Here is a 20,134-nt window from a genome sequence, read left to right on the forward strand (position 1 = left end):
AACAATAGATGGAAGTGAGAACTTAAGCTAGGTTAAATTCAGAACAAAAAAGCCTTAAAAAATGTGTTTAGATCAGGATCACTCTCTTCCTGAAAGAAGAAGAAACAAGAAAGAACTAGAAATAAAGTCACTCAAAAAATGTATGCTGTTTGGGAAGTAATCCTGAACTGACACCAGAATAGCATAAGTTAAATGATCCAAATGAGGTGTCTACATTAGCAGGTAGCTGGTTCTGTCACAACATGAACATCTGGTCTGCAGCTAAGTTGCATATTTTACCATAATAGATATTGCAAGAAGTATACTCTGATTTGCACTTAATATAACTTAATAGAATTTACAATAAATTTCTTTACATTAGACAAGTCTGTTCTTGTTAATAGTGGTGTGTACTGGGTCTGGCTGGAATGTTAACTTTCCCGGCAGCAGCCCATACAGTGCTGTACTCTGCACTTGTAGCTGGAACAGCAGTGTTATCACACCAGTGTTGTGTCTACTGCTGAGCAGCACTGGCACAGCATTGGGCCTCTCTCTAACCCTCCTAGGAGGTGGGCAAAAAGTAAGAAGAGATACATCACTAGGGCAGCTGACCTAAACCAATCAAAGGGATATTCCATACCATGTGATGTCACACTCAGCAATAAAAGGTGGAAACGGGAAGAAGAGGGGAGGGGTGGGCTCTTGTTGGGAAAATGTTGGTCCTCCTCCCGAACACCGGCTACGTGCGTTGAGGCCCTGCTTCAAGGACATGGTCAATCATTGCTCATATGTGGGAAGTAGAGAGTAATTTCTTTCCTCTGCACTTCCACATAGCCTTCGTTTATTTTAGTTGTTTGTTTTCCTCCCTTCTCTTATTTTCCCTTTCCCCCTCCCTTTTCCCCTTTCCCTTTTTATTTCCCTTTAGTTAAATTGTTTAGTTCATAATAATCTTTATTTAATTATTATTATTATTTCCCTTTAATTAAATTATCCTTATCTCAACCCGTGAGTTGTTCTTTGCTTTACTTCTCCCCCTCCTCATCTAAAAAGAGGGGGAGTGAGAGAGCAGTTGTGGGGTTTAGCTGCCCAGCATGGTAAAACCACCACATGGTGTAAACTTGAAGTTAGCCTTGTCAGTTTTTCCTTGATTAACTAAGAACAGATCTGGGCCCAACACCTCACTTTAGAAAAACATCTTCATAAAAGGTTTATTTCTGTTTTAGATCTTCTGGGAAGGTAAATAAATAATATTGACCTTAAAGTCCTCTCAGAATTCTTAAAATCTTTTGCAAAGCTTTTAACGACTACCACAATTTCTTTAAAGAGAAACATTATTTAGCAAAAACTGCTGTGTCTGAAAGCCTTGCATATCTCAGGCAGTGCTATTATTTCCATTTCCCCCTGGAAATTGAGAGAGGCAGAGACAGGCAAAAAGAGGCAAATAGATCAGGCAGAGGAAACTGTGAGGTGAAGGTCAGGAGGAGAGATCCTTCAGACTGGTGAAAGGCAGCTAGACTTGTCCTCTTTTTGTCTTACATTTTAAATAAAGATATTTACACAGACACAAGGTCTTTCTTCAAGTTCTGCCAGTGCAGTTTGAGAAACCAGGAAGTAGCTGACCCGCTTTTTGTCCATTAATGAGAGTATAATAGCTGCAGATTAACCTCAGCTCTACAGAGCATTTGGAAGTGGATTTTTTTTTTCCTTTGCTACACAGTCTGTTTTCAACAAGTGGATATTTATGGGTATGTGAATTATTCTATATGCAGTGATTTAGAGGTTAAATTAAATTAGAGTATATTTGAAATATTCCTTCATGAATTTCTTATCTCTTTACTCAATTCCTCTTTCTAAGGATTTTTTGTTTTTTCTTTTTGAGTATGAAGGGGGCAATGGGTAATTTCTATGGTCTTCTCATGGTATTTAGGTCATCTCCTCAAGTGCAGTTGAAGCTCTTCCCATCAAGTATAATATTATATTATTTTTATAAAAATTAACTCTTGGCAGAAGATGTCTTGAATTTTTAGTGGTATTTACAATTCTTTAAGGCTGGGAAAACTGAAAGTCTAATTCATGAAATGAATTGGCATCTGGAAGCTCCTAAGAAAACATGGACTTTAAAGCTAACAAGTATGACATAAATGTAATGGCACAATTATTTGGTTAACGGGTCATACTTTCTAACCAATAGTGCGTGCTGTGACTAATGACATACCCTTGTATAGATTAGGCATTACAGAGATTTGAGGTTGATGTTTAAGACTGATGAGCATTTATACAGAAAATATCCCAGAACACTATGATGCATAATGGATGTAAATTAATATAACTGTGGATTTTAAGTATAAAAAGGGATAATTCCAAAAAGAAATGTATCCACAGAACAGCTCCTGCCAGCACTTAGGGGATTTACAAACATTTTTAAAGGCTCAATTAATTTTTAGTTTATGCAACTTCATTCTAACTTACTGAAGTTGTAGATAGCTTTGCCCTAAATTTGCTTTATACATCTAAGTCATGATTAACATAGATGTTAAATATGCTGGGGAAGAACACTTCCGAAATGCTAGCTAAGACTGAGGCATATCTTAGGAAACCATGCAAGTCTGTTTCTGCATATGTGACTTTTCTTTTTCCTTATTCTCTACATGCCAGCATGAGATATGCCTGCTTTATGCTGGCTGCTATTCAGACTATGGAATTGAAACAGCAGCTAGAAATCCTATATGGGCTGGAGAAATGTCATAACCTTTCTTGCTTTCTTCTAGCCATGCATCCTGTGCTATTCAGCTGCAAAAGAGTGGCAGGAAAAGTCACACTGAAGTATCTGTAAAATAAATTGAAGTATAGCCAGACTGGAAACAGGGGTACAACCTGCCAGTGCAGTGGCATGAACCAGGCATCTGTTTTAGCTTAATTTTACTTCAGAGAAGTAAAAGTGTCTTGGGAAATTGTCTTTAGCAAAAGGTGGCAGTTTAAAGCATCTGTATTCTCAACTAATTTCTAGCTATATAATCAAATACTTAAAAGTTCCAATCCTTATGAATAGAAGTTGAAAAAAATGTTTTTAGGTATGAGTGCTACCTTTCCTTTCCAGTTCCTTTTTTTTTTTTTCATTTTTTTTTCAGTTTCTATCCCATTTCCAGTTAATGAGTTTTAAATATATCAGTAGCCAGCAGCTGTAATAAAATGTCTCCCAGCATATTGGGCTGATAATCATGATTTTCTTAAACTTATCATATTATGGGATTCCATGGCAGAGTATCTATCCAGCAGTACACAATGTTCATCTTAGCAACCCAGCTGACATAATGAAATATAATTATTCTTTTCAATTGTTCATTTTAAATGTAATTGGATTTTTAAATTACTGTGCAATTTAACAAAATCATGGAATATAATTGCCTTCTTTCAATATATATATGTTATAGAATATTACAATTTTCCAAACTTTCATGCATTCTTCTGTCTTTACTTTATACTCACATTTAACATGATTTGAATGAATATCTATCTATTGTTCATTCTGAGTGATCTTGCTAATTTATTGACAGCTGTGGATGTAGCCCATAGTCTTTAAACTGAAACATTAATATTAACGTCATTTCTGAAGTAATACTGGTTAATGTTATATGGACCTCAATATTATTGGTTTCTGAAATCTTCACAGATTAAGCATCCTCACAGAGTAAGCATCTTTCACAGATGCTTACTTGATCATGAAATTACAGTGTTCTCTAAAACAAAGCATGAGCTGCACACAAATGGAAATGTTAAAGAAATTATAAGAGTCTCAAGCATTTCCTGGTTCAAAATATTTCTGTAGATGACAAGCAGATTGCTTAGGTGCTGGACTACCCTGTTTCAGGTAGATGGCAGTTTTAATTACAAACTTAAACTGTGTGTCTGTTCCTGTTGATGTTTGCCTGTGGCTGTGGAGATGGAAAACATTCAGGTGAAGTCTGCGCAGATTAAACAAAATGTCCATAGGCAGAAATAGGGGCACGTCTTGGAGTCTCAAACCTCTTTTTCTCTTCACAGCAGAGCATGGTCAGAAACAGACTTGCTTTGTCTATGAGCTACTAAGTGATTGTTCTCAGTGCATTTTTCTTAAAGCGGACCAGAAAACAAACACCAATAAAACACACAACATGAATGTGCAGTGATTTCTTCTTCTATGTCTTTACAATGGAGGAATTGAAATTGTTACTAAGGAACTGAACTTGCAACTTTCACAATCAATAAGCATAAAGTTTTAAGCCATGAAACTCAATGAGTCAGGAACCAACATCCAGAACGGAGAATATGTAAAAGAGTAAGGTTGTTTGATTTGTTGTTTCCCAGATAATTTTGAGAATGTCATCTTGGAGATTTTGCTCACTGTTTGAATCATAGAATCATGGGATGGTTTGAGTTGGAAGGGACCTGCCATGAACAGGGGCATTTCCCACTAGATCAGGTTACTCAAATCTCCATTCAGCCTGCCCTTGAACACTTCCAGGGATGAGGCAACCACAGCTTCCCTGGGCAACCTGTTACACAGCCATGCCTCTCTCACAGGATAGAATTTCTACCTAATATCTAATTTAAACCTACTATCTCTTAGTTTAAAGCCATTGTTCCTTGTCCTGTCAGGGACGTACAGTCCCTGGACAGGACAAAGAGTCTCTCCCCATCTTTTCTGCAGGCCCCTTTTATATACTGGAAGGCCACTGTAAGGTCTCCCCGGAGCCTTGTCTTCTCCAGGCTGAACAACCCCAACGCTCTCAGCCTGTCTTCATAGGAGAGGTGCTCCAGCCCTTTGATCATCTTTCTGACCCTCCTCTGGGCTCGTTCTAGTTGAGGATAAATGGGATCAAGAGTCTTCTTTTCACAGATGTGTCCTGGCAGCAGCACTAAATCCTTGAATGCTCCAGATTTCTTGAATGGTTCTGTCCTCTAGCAAAATTAGCCTCTCTAATCCATAACAAACAAATTGTGTCTTTTCTGTGAAATGGGAAAAGAATTGCCACTGTGATGCTTTTGCTCTGGCTCAAAAAATGCCCATCTGGCACATCTTTTTAAGACCATCATCTCCGTAGTGCATAAGTCATTCATGAAGATCAATTAATTCATCTTCATTATATACCAGGTGTTTTATCATCCCTACTTTAGTCAGGCCCTAGGAGAATAATAAAGATCAGACAAAAAACGATTTATGTATCGAACCACATTTTTAGAGGTCCATGCTAATGACTTAATCAAAAGTTATCTGTCTTATCCCCCTTGGTTTCTCTCAATTTCTGATTTATAAAAGGGAAAAAAAAAAAAAAAAAAAAAAAAAAAGCAACCTTGTTATCTATGTACAAATGTCAAGTATCAAATATTTAATGTAATCCTTTTAGGAAAACAGAGAGAACTGCAGGGATTATTCTTTTAACATGACATACCTTTAGATTCCCTGTTTCACAATATGCTTTCTGACTTCAAGGAGTTACACTGAAACAAATTGCTTAAAAGCATAAACCAAACAGGTAGAGAACAGATGCAAATCTTGAAAGACAAGAAGACCCTCTGTGGGGTAATATCCCCTATCTCCATCAGGCTGGGAGTTCACTCTTTCCAAGTTTCATCATGAGGCTAAAGAGAGTCTTCAGGAATGAGGTGGGATGGGTTCTCAGCAGTCAGAGATGCAGAGCAGAAGGAATATGCTGTGAGCAAGACAAGTGACATCCTCTCCCAGAAGTTGCTATGGATCTTGTTGTTATTAACTGAAGTCTGAATTTGAGCACAAAACTATGAGACTCTGTTCCATAAGCTTTTTTTTTTTTTTCTTTTTTTTTTTCTTTTTTTTTCCCAAATACTTGAGAGAAGAGGTGTCTGAGTAAGGCATTGTTCTGAAGATGCTGTTTCCATGCCTTTTGAATATATGAAACACCAAGGAAAGCTCTTAAACATGTGAACAGTAATTTGAGCCTTTATTGTTAGTGTGATTAAAAACCAATGCAGTACAAAAAAGGAACATGGTTTTAAGGGTTTGTCTACATATTTCAACTTACAGACAAGTACAGAAATCTATGTTGAGAATCCAAATTCAGGAAAGCTGAGAGTATAGCTGTCAGCTTGATGTTTTCTATCACTGGCAGAAATACAATTTTCTGAAATAAATATTGGCACAATATTTATCACAAAATTCTAGGGCTTAAAATTAAAGCTGGAGAGATTCATCTAGCTGAAGGGATGCCAAGCCATAGCCTGTTTACTGCATTCAACCCTTATTCAGTTCATATTTGACTTCTCTGATAGGGTGACATCAGATGTTCTACTTGCTGGCTCTGCAGTGGAGACACTCTGAGACTCCAGTTATGCAAAGACTAACATCACAAGAGAAAGAGGATCCAGGAGCTCTCCCTGTCCTCAGTAATATAAAATCTGGATGTGTTAGTGCAGTTGGCCTTATGAAAATTTCTTACCCAGGCTGGGAAGATTGGAACATTGTCTGCCACTCATGCAATTTGATCCCCCACATCTATACTACTTTTTCATTACATTTTTACCCAGGAACTCCTACGCTGTGTCCAAAGCTGCTGTATGGTTGGCCTAAATAATGTGAAGTTCAGTTATCTGGGGAGTTAAGTGTTGTATGCCACTGGTAAAGAGACAAGAAACCAAGGTGCGAGCAGTACTTCAAGCCTCTGCAATGATTAGGAGAGATAAGCCCAGATGATCATAGCAGGAAATTCATGACCCATGCCATGCAGAAAGATTAAAAAAAAGTCAAGGTTTCCCTCCTATGCTTGAAGTCACTTTTTTAAGTGTACATGAACTTCTTGCCACAGCTTTGTGCTGTGAGCTCATGTTGAGGCAATTGCCTGTGATGACCTCGAAGTCCCTTTCTGAATTACTTAGTTCTCACAGAAACTTGTACAACCTGCACTTTGTGTTCCCATCTATGTTATGTTTTGTTTGACCATACAAAATGTCCTTTTATTGCTTTGTGATCATTTACCAAATGATTCAGGTCTCCCTGTAATAAGCTGACTGTTAAGTGTACTCTTTGATCTTAGCAGTTACTGTGCTAGTAAAACTTTTGTACCTTTAACTAAGTTACTGATAAAAATAGGAGTTGAAAATCGATTCCCAGTGGCCTTATGGCTAAGGCTGCATTCCTGACTATTTTCTCAGTAGGTACTGTATTTTGAGATTCATCAGGGGACCAAGTTTTAATTCGTTGTACTGTCTTTTAGAGCCAAGAAATCTAAAATCAGCAGCTAAAGGGTACTCTGTCTAAAATAAATACAAATATATAACAATTTATATTTATCATATCAGTTAGACCTAAAATCCAACAGTAGAAAGGGAACAGTTGATTTGAAAAGACCTACTTTCCATGAAATCATGTTGACTGATGCTGAACATTTCTGTAGTCTCTAAATTTAATTGACTGTCTCAAATTGGTTCCATTTTTTTCCCCAGGAATTGATATCTAAGTCCTCTACAATTCCCTCACAATTCCCTCAGCCTCTGTTTTTTTTTTTTTTTTTTTTTTTTTTTTTATCCTGGCACTCCTCCAGTTCTTTGAAATTTCTATAGTTTTCAAACATTTGTTAATTATGAACAGTAATGGATATGCTCAGAGAGCAAGTTTCTCAGCAGTTTCCTCTAAGACAATTGGATTTAGATTATTCTCTCCTGCTTGGTTTGATTGGCAAAGCTCTCATTTTGCTGTAGTTGCCTTTCATTTTTCAATTGTAAGAGGAACTTAATGTTCTGTGCCCTTCACAGCTGTGTAAGAGATGCATTTCTCTTGCTTGTTAATAAGAAAATGCTATTCCTGTATATATATATATATATGTTGTTACTGATGTTTCTTAATTTGCTGGATTAGTTGTTATTTAGTTTTTATTTTTTTCCTTATATGTACTTTCAACATGGGTTATATTATTTTCCCAATTCTATAAGGCTTTTCAAAACATCAGGACTAGTGTCTTTTTGCTTTGTTTGGGCACAGCCATTGCAGTTTGATATGCCTGAGAGATATGTTATACCAGAAAAGTAAATAGTACATCTTGGTCCCTTTGTAATAAATTTGATCTTATCCAGGCATAGATTGAATGCTTTTTTCAACCCTAACTTTTTACTCATTTCTATTGATTATCCAGCCAGGTCACTGTAAATTTCCTGTTTAACACATCCCACCTGGCTTACTGGTCCATTAACCTGGTAGTGTTTTAAAACTGCCTTTTAAAAAGTGTCTTAAATACAAATAGTAATGGTTAGCCCTATATGCTTTTTGACTGATATAAACCTGGTCACTGGGTCATGCAACTAATACCTGAGAAAGGATTTATTTTAGGTCCCTCCTAAATGACAGATAAAGTAAAACTTAATGGTTTCTGATTTTTTTTATATTTTTATTTTTTCCCCTAGGGAAATCTTGATCCTGATTCTTTCAAACAGGAGGAAACATTTTTAGGGTCTTTCCAATGATTTATAAATCTATGTTGTTGTTGTTGTTCTTTCTTTATTTATTTACACGTTTGGCTATTTATTTTAGGAGCTAACTTTGGAATAGCTTGACTCTGTTATTCTTTGAGATAGTGGAACCTGGAACCTTTCAAGTAAAGCTTCATTCAATATTGCTAAGCCAGTGCATTAATCAAATAGCAGGCTTGGAAAACACACAATAAAAATTTTAACCATAACCTCTTGGTGCCGGTGGGTTGGAAGCACCCACTGCTAAGTGCTGCTGCATTTGGCATCACTGCTAAGAGTCAACCTCCAGGTGCCACAAAAGCTTATTAACTTAAAATATCCAGCTGCACTGTTTCTCAGCTGTCATGTTGCAACCCTTAAAGTGGTCAGGATAGATTTACTCTGAGGCTAATTCTGCTAGCTTAGAGAAGAGTTGCTTGTCATAGCAGAACACTATTCTGTTGCTGACAGTTGTTTTCCCATCCTCAGACCCTTAACTTCATCTTCTGTACGTTCACTAAGGTTATAATGAAAACACAGGACCATCCCTAAATGGATGTGACTTTGTGATTCGTATTTTCTCTTAATTAAAGTGACATCAGGCCTAAAGTTTATTTTTCCCCCTGCCCCTTCCTCTATTTTTCATTGTTGATTTTGACAACCTTGACGAGCAGAGGTCACTGCCATGGTCTCCACCCATGATGAGAGTGCTCCCCTTGATATTGCAAACATAACGTTACAGATCCCTCTGCTGTCTCGAGGAGGCACGTACAAGCTGCGTCGATATTGCATCAAACAAAATCCGTGGGGCATCCAGGTGGTAATCACAGTTTGAAATATCACGTTTTAAGATTCTTGTGATATGAATCTCCTTGATGTTTGTACTTTGAAAGGCTGGAGGGCAGTTCAGTGGGAGTCCCAGAAGAAAATGTAAGAGATGCTAAGCAAGGAGGTGCTGACCAGCCGTGTTTTGTAGGCTTGTTGCCACATCCCCACCTGGGAATAAGGGGTTCGTGTGGGGATGAGTCCTTGGCATTTACCTCCAGGACAGGGAGCAGACCAAGCTTTTAGACTGCTGTTTTACGGGCAGTAAATTCATCTTTTTGCTTCTCACGAAAGAAGCAAATTTCACAGTGAAATCTGAAAACTGTCCATCTATACATGACCTACCCAGGGCTGCATTTGTTTCCTGTATATGAAAAAGAAAAGACTGAATGTTGGTAAAGGTTGGAGAACAGAAAAAGAGGAGACAAATTAAATATTGTATAACTGTCTGAGCATGCAGAAATCCAGGGTTCATATCTTTGGAGAAGTTAGAGTCCTTAACTTTACACATACATGTATAGGTGACTTTGCATACAGGTGACTTTACATGTATAAGTAACTTTACATATATAAGTAACTTTACATACATAGATGGTCATGGCTGATAGCAGCAAAGTAAACTGCAGCTGTGGGGATTTGTGCATAGTGTTGCAGCCATCACACAAAATCCCTGTACTACAGCAATTGAGCTCCCCTGTTTCCCATCAGTCTTGAGTAAGTGTTTGTTAGAATCCATGAAGTTGCTGTTAGAAACCCTAAGGAAAGCATTCTTGCTTTCAATAGGGTAATCAGTTCTTTTATAATTAATATTTAATGGCAGTGTTTTTGAAATCTCTAAAAAGTAATCAATAGTTGATATACTTAAAGAGGGGTTATTTGCTTCCTCCCATCCACAATAATTATGATATATGTAAGCTTGTGGGCAGCAACCACAGAGAACACTGGAATTTGGATACTGGGGAGAGTGCAAGCCTATCTGAATGAGGAATAGGTGTCTGTGATTCAGAATAGATGGAAAATGTACTTTCTGAGTGTATACATGCATCACAATATAAAGTCATATCTAAAGGTATTCACCTTCATATTTAAACTTTTTAAAAGGAAATTTATTTTGGAGAAAATATCTTCATTTGGATATGCTTTCATTCCGTTCAAAGCAATTGCAAGAGATGATATCACAGGTAACAGTATCGCTAAAAGCAAAAATTTTTTTTTTGCTTTTACAAAGCAAAAAATAAATTATAAATATTTTGCTTTTTTTTTTTTTTATTTACAAAAACAACACAAACTTCTAACCCTAAGGCATAAGCAATATATGTATTTTTTCTTAGGACAAATATGTTATTTATCCAAAATTGCATTTTTTAAAATTGACTGCAGCTGTTTGTGATTTTATGCCAAGTTGCTAAATAGCTCCACCCCACAATAAATATTCTTTTCTAAAAGGAAATAGTTCATTTTGACACTTTATAAACAGAAGAGGTGTTTTGACTTTTTGTTTTGAATGAACACTCTAAACATAAACGTATGTATACTAAATGCTTATGAATGATCTTTTTAGAAGTTATTGAAACTGAAATGTTACACTTAAAGTGAAATTTTTATTTTTATGTTTATTTTATTTTATTTATTTTATTTTATTTCAGACAACTAATGGATCTCTAGCTGTGTTTCTTCTAACTGCTTAAAAACTCAGGCATTCATATAAGAAACACTGGACAATGAGGTATTCTGATGTGTCAGCAACAGTCACCCATTCAGAAATGGAATTCAGATGCCAACAGAAAAAAGTTGGCATCCCATAGCTTACAGTCCAGCTGAGACTGGCATTTATGAGAGTAAAAACACAATATGTAAAACTTTTACTGAACTCCTGAGTGGAAACTACTTCAGAAATGTGAGTGATTAAGTTGATAATATATTAAAAAAAAAAAAAAAAGCTTCATAAACCTATATCCTATTATGGTTTTCTTAGCAAGCTTGTCTGCTACTGGGAGCACACAGAGTTTATTATTGGCTATGTATCCATGTAGACTATGGGTACTAATCACATCATATCCTAGCCCTCATCAGTGAGAAGAGGGGAGGCATCCTCTTTGTTTCAGTCACCCTAAATTTTCTCTTAGAGTGATGCCCTTAATATAGCTTGCCCTTCTTCATTTCCAACTTATTCTCTAAGGAAATTGAAAAGAGGGATACTCAAGGGCCAGGATCCAACCCTGGATCAGCAGTTCTCCTAGAGCAGACATAGTCTTTCATAATTGGTTTAACCAGAACAGCTCAGAGAAACAGGAGTTCAAAAATATCATTTCTTTGTATTAGAATAGTTGTAGACTCACAGAAAAGCAAACTTCAAACTGATGTCCAGAAAGACAACTTACAAATTAATCCAATGACAGGGAGAGCCAGTCATATATATATTTTATATTGTTCATATTTATATTATATATTATTTATATTTTATATTATTTTAATATTATTAGTAGTAGGATTTTTAAGCTAGCCAACTTTGAAGATCCCAAGATATTGTTTCATTTCTTATTACTATGCTATCTCTTGGTATAGTGTTTTTGCAGCTTAACTTTCACTGTTGCAACTTAGAACTGGTGTACTTGATCTTATTTCATCCCTGAGTCATGACATTTTTGCCATTTGTGTGATTAGCTACCTTTGTCATTATCTGCTGCACTGGAGCACCAACTTTTATATTTCAAAGGAGCAAATAAGTGAAAATACACAAATGTTGTTGCTTGTAGAAATTGAGCTTTGCTCTGTGTAGTTTCTGAAGCCCTCCAGCTCTGCAAATTGTTGGGTTTAGAGAGCACTGCAGACCTCAGGCTTGTGCTGATGTTTGATCTGGATTACAAGAAAATCTGCTGAGTTTTGTCAGGGTACAACACAGGAAAGTGTCAGGAAATGGCAGCCAATGCTGTGAATAACACAGGCATTTGATGAAAAACTAGCTAAACAAAAGAAAACTGACTGTAGATGGTCCTAGAAAGCACTATGGCATGATATTCAATACATGCTTTTAGGTGTTCTAATTGTATCTGATAAATATATCTGAAATTAAGTCTCTAATTGGAAAAAATAACAACAGTGTGACCCTGAATTAATTAGAGTTATGGATTTCCCTAGTTTCAGTCTTACCTGTAGGTATATTAACTAAGATATTAACACTTTTACATTTGCAAGTTCTTTCCATGAGGTTACACAGAGTTCCAAAAAGGAAAAAAGTAAAACCGAAGAAGGTATTGATCATGGTTTTCAGAGGACCTTTCTCTTCCAACTGAACTATTCTGTTCTGTTCATATCCACAAGAGAACTGCTTCAGTACTGGAGACAGGAATTTGGAGCGCTCCCTTGTACAAGTATGCTTTGACCATTGCACTTCTTCACCTCCTGTATCTTGTTTTATGTCCTTCAGAGAAGAAGAGAAGTTTTTGAAGAGAAGTGGTTTGCTGCTCCTTAGAAATGAGAGCAGTAGGCTTGAGTGCCCCTCCAGGCTCCTATGAAGGCAAGAAAGCCTGATTTCTTGTTTACTCTCCTCTAACTTGACACTAAGCCAGCGACACTATTCATTCAGCAACACCGTCCATTTTATAAGCTTTGTTTCAAGAAGTACATGTTTGTGAGGGCCCTGAGCCTGGAGGTAATTCCTAGGGGTAACCAGAGCACATCCACAGCACTGACCCCTCTCCAGGCCTCCCTGATGCTCCATGAAGGAGGGCAGGATCAGCCCATGCAATTGTTCAGGGAAGGCATTTTCTTGGCTGCAAAGCATTGCTCTGTGTGAGTTTTCAGTCCAGAATGGAAGGAGAGGGAACTTAGGCTAAGCGTCCTCCAGCTTCTGAGATCACTTTTCCCTTTTGTATTTTCTGTAAGATTTTGGGTACCAGGAGCATTGTTTTCTCTCCTTTCAGGTATGTACCACCCTGCCAAGGACAGATAATCACCCACCCAGGTGAGGAGAGAGTGAGCAAAGCTTTTTAGACTTCAGTTTTTGATTTAGTGCTCTGAGCATCCTCCTGAATTCAGTTTTATATTCCCATGTCCTTTTTTTTTTTTTTTTTTTTTTGACTCTGGCTCTAAATCAAAAGAGGGTATATATTTTAGCCTTAGAGGTTAAAGAATCTGATTCTTTCTCCTGACAGTGAACAATGTCTTTAAGTGATGTGCAAGTCATGTTTAAGCGCCTCTTATTTAAGAAAGCAATCTTTCATTTGCCTTTAGTTTTCATGACAGCTTAAGCACTTATATGTTAATTTTTCTCAGTTCCACAGGATTAGAAATATTTCTTCCAAAGGATAAAATGAGGATGCAGTTGAGGGGCATGTGAAGTAGAAACCAAATTCAGGAGGAACATTTATTTTGAAATAAGAATCTGTCTCAAACCTAGTGATCAGATAAAATCTGAGTGTAGAGGTTTTTAAAATTTAATTTGCTGATAGGTCAGGAGTTGTGAAAAACTGATCTCCACATTTGTAATGCAAGTCTTGCCCACTGGGGAAAAGGCTTGTGACTTAGATTTCATCTTTTGCAGTTTGTTAAATGGGAAGGGCTCAGTTTGCTACATGATGTCATATTATGGAAATAAATACCCTTGGCTAGAAGCAATTATGCAGAGTAACTCACTAAGAACAACTGAGAGCGGCTCCAATGTGAGAGATGTCAATAGATACAGTGGACATGTCCACATATTTGTACATGTCCACAACCTGCAATTCTGTTTTGTCATTGGTTTTCCATGCTATTTTTCATTGGAGCATTGTAGCTCTTCCCTAGCAGTTTTGTCCACTGTTCTATAATGAAATTATAAGGCAAATTAGGAAAATGAATCTGTAAGAATTTGACTAACAGAGGAAAGCTGCATTCAGCAGGTGGCTACTACTGGTTTTAGGTTTGTGCCTGTATATGTGGCTATGCTAATGGTATTATATATAAATTTAACTTTCTGTGTTAACAGCTGTAACTATTTAGTTTGTTTTTTAGCTCTTCTGTGTTGGATAAAGGCCTTACAGAAAGGAAAAAAAGAATAAGGAAAAAAAAATAAGAAAAAAAATGTAGGTTTATTTTCCTCCGGCAGATATATCTGCATCCATTTCTGCTTTCATTCTTTCACCAGAAATGCCAGAAGTCAAGTGCAGCACCTCTTCTCAAGTCTATTGCCTCGGGATGGGGAGGCTGAATTTGTAATGTGGCGATCTGTGCTGACTTAAGCAGGCTCCTGTAGTTGCTTTTCCTGGCTCTCTGTGCCCACTGTCTCTAGAGGCTCCCAATACGCAAGGACAGAGGTGAGAAAAAAGAGTTTTACATGAACAGTTTCACACCTCCCCTGGAGACAAAAGTCATGCTGTAGTGCTATTTCTATTGTTTTATTTTTTGTTTGCTCATTTTTTACTTTTCTGCTCTTAATTGTATTAGCTTGAGCTTTGATTTTAGGTGAGGACACAAATCTGGTTTGTCTTAAATCAAGTGCCTCTCAAAGTCTGTGAAAAGGAGGAGCCAATCCCAATGATAAAGAATGATGAATTTGTGATTCATCACTGATGAATCAATGATGAAGAAGAGGCTTTTATTCCTGATACCTGTAATCAATGATGTAATCACTTCTCCTTTACTCTGTTTTATTTTTGGTATTTGGTTTTAGTTCAATTTCTTTAAACTGTTTTTCCCTCATAAATCACCTGTCTAAACTAAACCCCTCTGAACATCAATAAATGACATTAAAAAAAATAAAATAAAAACAAATAGTATTAAAAAACTAACAGTGTAGAAAATTAAAAATGCCTCTTCATGCATGTTAAAAAGGCTTGATAGGGACAAATGATGGTGAATTTGTTCAGTGAATAAGTTGTTCCCATAACTGGAAATGTTATTTAACCTGCCTTTAAAGAAAGCAGAATGTAACAGTATCTATTTGATAAGTGAATAAGTACTGGGCAGTGTTAAAAGACAGAATGACAACCTTTTGTTCCAATGACGTCTGTAACAGAACTGACGCAAGGAAAAAGATAATACCTTTTACTAGTCCTTGTTTATCACACCCATATCATATCTTCATTTGTGATCATAGAGGGAGTTTCTACAGAACGAAAATACTGTTTTATTTGCTTGCCTAGTGAGCAGTTTTGCATTTATTTGAACATATGAAGAATCAGTTCCAATTTCTGTTGCTGCAATTACAGGCAAAAATACCACAGAGAACAGAAAAAAAAAAAAATCAGTGACTGAGGGGAAGGAGAAGATAGGGCAGTGAAAAGCAATGGTTGCTTATCTGAATAACTGACTACATTCTCTAAGTAAAATTGCCAGGAAAAAAAAGAAAAAAAAAAAAGAAAAAAAAAGTCTTTTGTCTACCCAGCAGCAATAGCTACAATTATTGGATGAATAAATATAAAATGAATAAAATATTATTAGTTTTTCATTTTGTCCATTATATGATGCAGTAATATGCTTTAATACATCATTGGCTCTGATGATGCAGTCTAGTTCCAATTAGCCAGGATATGAAGCATCTGTAATCAAATGTTACTATTGTTTGAAAACTATCTTTTGAACCACAATAAGATCACCTGAATGCAGCAGACATTCCAAACGATAAAGGTAGTCCATAAGAACTACCTTGACCTTTACATGTCAAGGACTTTACATTTTTGTTTATTTGTGTATCATGAACACAACTAAAAAAAAAAAAATAGATCAAAACACTTCTGTCTGTTTAGTAGGAAACAGTACTATGTGTGTAAACATTCTCTTTAGCCTGAAAAATAGTCATGACTAGCTTCTTAGCTCCCGGGAGTAAACTTCAAAGAAATGATGCACTTCTAACATTAGCAGACTCAGTTCACACTTCTTGACCAGCCAGCTTGGTTGTACTATTTGCTGTAAATAAATTTGACTTCTAATGTTTTTATTGTTATCACATGCTTTTCCCTGCTCAGATTGCTCTGCTTCCTTAAACAAGTTTCTCTTAACAGCATCCTCAAGTCACTCAACATCTAATAATGAACACACACCTGTTTGTTCTCTTTCATAGAATCATGAAGTTTGGAAAAGACCTTCAAGATCATCTGGTCCAACCATCTCCCTACTACCAATGTCACTCACTAAACCATGTCCCTGAGCACCATGTCCAACCTTTCCTTAAACACCCCCAAGGATGGTGACTCCACCACCTCCCTGGGCAACCCGTTTTGATGCCTGACTACTCTTTCTGAGAGGAAATGTCTCCTAATTTCCAACCCCTTGTCACAACCTGAGGCCTTTTCCTCTAGTCCTATTGCTAGTTACCTGCAAGAAGAGGTCAGCCCCCAGCTCCCCACACCTTCCTTTCAGGTAGTTGGAGAGATCAATGAGGTCTCCCCTGAGCCTCCTCCAGCCTAAACAACCCCAGTTCCCTCATCTGCTTTGTTCTACACCTTTGAAATGTTACAAGGATAGATTTTACTACTACATTTTTTATTGTGTTTATAATTCTGTTGTTGGAAGATTGAACTACTTCTTCATTAACTTAGTGGGGAGATTTAATGAATATATTTATTACTGTTCTCCAAATTACAGTTTGATTCTGTTATTGTCCTAGTTGCTTCTATCCCTCTAAGAATAGAGAGTTTAAGGTGGTCTTTTACTGTTATTAATTCTCCATGTGACATCAGACAGGACATGTACAGAGGTGCTCACAACTTGTTGTAATATTACATAAATTTCAATTATTTACAGTAGCAACATTTATGTTAGGGAGTGGCAGAAGACCACTCTTGCACAGACAGAAATTAGAAAGATAGTCCCTGCTCTGGATCTACAGTCTACTTGTAAGACACCATGAAACATCACAAGACCAAAAAAAACACAGGTAGGGGAGTAGATGATACTGGGGGGGGGGGGAAGACTTCATTATGAGAAGAAGAAGGTAAATGGTTATAATGACCTGATGCTTATCTGAAACCAAATTTTGTCCCCTACCCGCTTCCCTGCCCTGCTCTGCCCTGCCTTGCCCTGTGTTTTCCTGTAGGAGGACCCTGCTCTACCTTTTTAAGACCAATGCAGTGTCCAGGGCAGTGGGGGAAAGAGGCAGGACTCCTCTATCAGTGCAAGTCCTGAGTGACATTAAAAGGTAACCTGCAGTAAATTTACCTTAATTGGAGTCCTTTCTTTTAAAAATTAATATAATTAATTAACTTCACATTTGACTAAAGCATAGAAATTACTTTTGTTAATAACAGCATGAAGTCAAAATTGGAACAAGTTCTTATATTTTTATGCACGCTGATGTCTGACATTTCTAAAAACCCTGTTGTGTTCCTTTTGTTTTGAAGCATATACATGTAGATGCTTCATCTTTTGTTAGAGAACCTAAAATGTAATATGTAGGTGAAACACAGAAACCACAGGAATGGTGTCTTTATTACAGTATGACTACATATGAACTTATCATCTGTAGTCACCAAGCATCTTTCATATGTTAGAGAGTTAGAGAGGAAAGAAATACAAAAGGTCTACAAGGTCTGTTGATATTATCTCCTTCCTCTGAGAACTGTAGTCAAAGACCAATATGAGAGCAAAATACAGGTTTTTAATTAGACCAGTGTGTCTGATTTTGGCTTCCAATGCACTATGCTGGGGCTCAGTAAGGCCATTTCATGTGTGTTAAAGTGTTTAGCTTTATTCTAGATCTAGGCATGACTTTTCTCACAGTTAAATTTGTGTAGCTACCTTTTCATTATAAAGCTACTCTGTGATTTGGCATTATTTCCTGTGGAGTTGCTTTTGATGACACAAATATTATGACTGGAAAATATTATGACTGGAGATCTTAGAATTTCCATAAATAATTAGAGAAGTTGTTGAAAAGAATCTTTTTCAAGCATGGAGCCGAGAGAGGAAAAAGAAAAATAAACCAAACCACACATCCAGAGAATAGAGGAGGCCAGAGACTACAGTGTACATGTACATCCAGAGAGTATCATGGTACTCAGGCAGTGCATTGTAGAGGCAATGGGGGCTATGAGTAACCCAGTGGTGTTAACCTACCATCAAGGTAAAACAATTGCATGAGTAAATAAATGCACACAAGCAGCCACGCCAGACTTCTCTGCTTACTAGTCTCTATTAGATTTCTTTGCTTTCTCCACCACTACTCCCACGTCTATAAAAACACAATCATCCAGGTAGATAGCCAAGTTATTATATATTTATTGTAGCAAAGGACACCCCTATGTTTTCTGAATTTATTGATCTTGGAGTTTCTTCTGGCCCAATGAGTTTGGTGTCTCCTTTCCAATGCTTGTACCATTGTGTTCTGCTTTTCTCCTGCATGGAGATGCATGCCTGCACTGCATACCTCTTACTGCATACACTGTTGAACTGCTGTAGTAGGTCCATCAACAAGATACTTTTGATTGACCTGGGTCACACTGGAAGTTAGTGGGGAACATTAACTTCATCTGTCTCATCTGTGAGGCATAGAAGTACATTCACAAGCGTAGTGAAAAGCACAGCCTGAGCTGGTATGTAATGTTTGTTTTGGAATATATTTCAGTGAGTTTAATGTCTACCCCTTATTACACTTAGTGCACGAATGCATATTCATACTCAAATGCTTCCTCACCTTCCTCACCTGGCTTTCTGCAGACTAAGCTTCCCATTTGGTCCTATGGGTTTGGTGACATTTTTTTTTACTTTTGCCTTTTTTTTTTTTCCCCCTGTTCCAGTTCAATCCTTACCTGTTTTACAAGCACATTCAGATCTACCAGGCTTCTCTGTTCGTAGCTTCCTGCTTCCACTGATGATGCTGCTTCTGATACTTGGACAAGTTTTGTCTTGGTCACCATTACACTTTTATTAACCATTTTAACTTTATTCATTTAAAACTCACTTCCTTACAAAAGTTGCCCTATGCTTATCTGCTCAGAATTGGCACCTCTCTGTTCTCTTTTACATCAAAATAGCACATCTTTTTATCTTTGTCTTCATTAGAGTACAAGATTTTCAGGAGTAATACTATTTTTTTTTTTTTTTTCTTTTCTGGTATGGTCCAAAGGTACATGCATGAGATTATTTAGGAAGCCTTGACTGAGGTATAAAAATAGATATAGCTGGGGAGAAAAACAAAACAAAACAAATATTTGGACATGCAATTATTCTTCAGGATTATACTTCGCTAAGAAGTTTGTTATTGCTTTAACAGACACAGAATCACAGAATCACAGAATCACAGAATTTCTAGGTTGGAAGAGACCTCAAGATCATCGAGTCCAACCTCTGACCTAACGCTAACAGTCCCCACTAAACCATTTCCCTAAGCTCTACATCTAAACGTCTTTTGAAGACTTCCAGGGATGGTGACTCCACCACTTCCCTGGGCAGCCTGTTCCAATGCCTCACAACCCTTTCAGTGAAGAAGTTCTTCCTAACATCTAACCTAAAACTCGAAGAAGGGAACATGAGCAGAAAAACTTGTCATCTTTTTCTTCTTAATTAGTTGAATAAATGGTATTGTCACTCCCCACAAACATTTTCTTTAAGGATGTTCTATGGAGGGATAATGATTTTTTTGTATTCCTTAAGAAATTTATAGACTTACTACTGTCATACCATCTCACTATTACTTTTGCCAGCAAGTGTTTTTTTTTTTTTTTTTTTTTTTTTTTTTTTTTTTTTTAATTTGGGGATAATCTCAAATAGGTGTATCGTCAGGAACGCTATGGAAAACATTCTGTGCACAACTATTATTATTTATTGAAAAAAGTCCTTTACAAAACTCCAAAATATTTTGCCATTTTTTGTAAATTTAATTTTTGTGTGTGTGTGTGTGCATTGATATCTTCTGCTTTGCCAATATTTTTACTGAAACTTTCTTCAATCAGTTTCAGTA

General features: G+C 36.9%; 1 long non-coding RNA gene across 2 annotated transcripts; it reads left to right on the top strand.

Annotated features, from left to right (window-relative positions):
* The first annotated feature begins 689 nt into the window (after positions 1-689).
* LOC311436277 lies at positions 690-16,809 on the top strand. 2 transcript variants are annotated; one of them, XR_014692716.1, is made up of 4 exons: positions 690-751; positions 13,182-13,222; positions 14,384-14,552; positions 16,298-16,809. It is a non-coding gene; the product is annotated as an uncharacterized lncRNA (long non-coding RNA). The 2 variants fall into 2 exon arrangements; XR_014692717.1 differs by lacking the exon at positions 690-751 and having other exon boundaries at positions 13,099-13,222.
* The last annotated feature ends 3,325 nt before the right edge of the window (positions 16,810-20,134 follow it).

This window comes from Aythya ferina (genome assembly GCF_964211825.1).
Source record: "Aythya ferina genome assembly, chromosome: 4".
Lineage (NCBI taxonomy): Eukaryota > Metazoa > Chordata > Aves > Anseriformes > Anatidae > Aythya > Aythya ferina.